We start from the raw sequence: 897 nt of genomic DNA on the forward strand, positions 1-897 counted from the left end.
AAATTGTTCAGTGACATTAGTTACATTTTTCACAATGTGTGAACATTCTCTTTAATTGCATTCTGGTTGTTCCATTTCCAGTGCTCTAGTTTCCCTACCCCTTATCTTCTCATCTCTGCTTTAGAGTGATTGTTGACCTTTTGTTCTCATACAGATGGTTGTTTAACGGAGCACTGTACTCATGAGTAATAGCCTTCATTTTGTGTGCCATTCTGTCATTTACTAAAAGTGACCTCAGGGGATAGTTTTGGTTCAAGATTTAAAGAGTATCTCAGGGCAATAGTCTCAGGGAGTCCTCTAGTCTCAACTGGTCCAGTATATTTGGACTTTTTAAGAATTTGAGTTCTGTTCCACATTTTTCTCCCATTCTATTAGGGTCCATCTACTCTGGCCCTGATCAGAACTGTCAATAGTGGTAGCTAGGAAACATCTAGTTCTTCCGGACGCAGGGTAGATGAGATCATGGCTCATGTAGGCTATTAGCCCTGTAGATTGGTCTCTTCTCTGAGACTTTGGTTTCTTTCTTTCTTTTTTGCTCCTGATGAGTAGAGCCCAATTGTTGTATCTTAGATGGCTGCTAGCAAGCTTTTAAGACCCTAGATGCTACTCACCTCACCAGGATGCAGAACATGAACTTTGTAAACTATATTATTAAGCCAATTGACTATGCTGGCCTATAAGACTAAGGTCCTAAGCCTTCAAACCCAGAAAGCCAATCTCGCAAGGTGTATGGTTATGTCTGAGAAGTATCTGTAACTGTGTCCTCTGTGAATATATATGCATGCATGCACATATATATACATACATGTACATATAGATACTTCTATCTCCGCACACATATGTACACATCTGTAACTAACCATACACATATATGCCTATGCACTTACATATGTGACC

This window comes from Trichechus manatus, unplaced genomic scaffold, assembly GCF_000243295.1.
Source record: "Trichechus manatus latirostris isolate Lorelei unplaced genomic scaffold, TriManLat1.0 scaffold00104, whole genome shotgun sequence".
Lineage (NCBI taxonomy): Eukaryota > Metazoa > Chordata > Mammalia > Sirenia > Trichechidae > Trichechus > Trichechus manatus.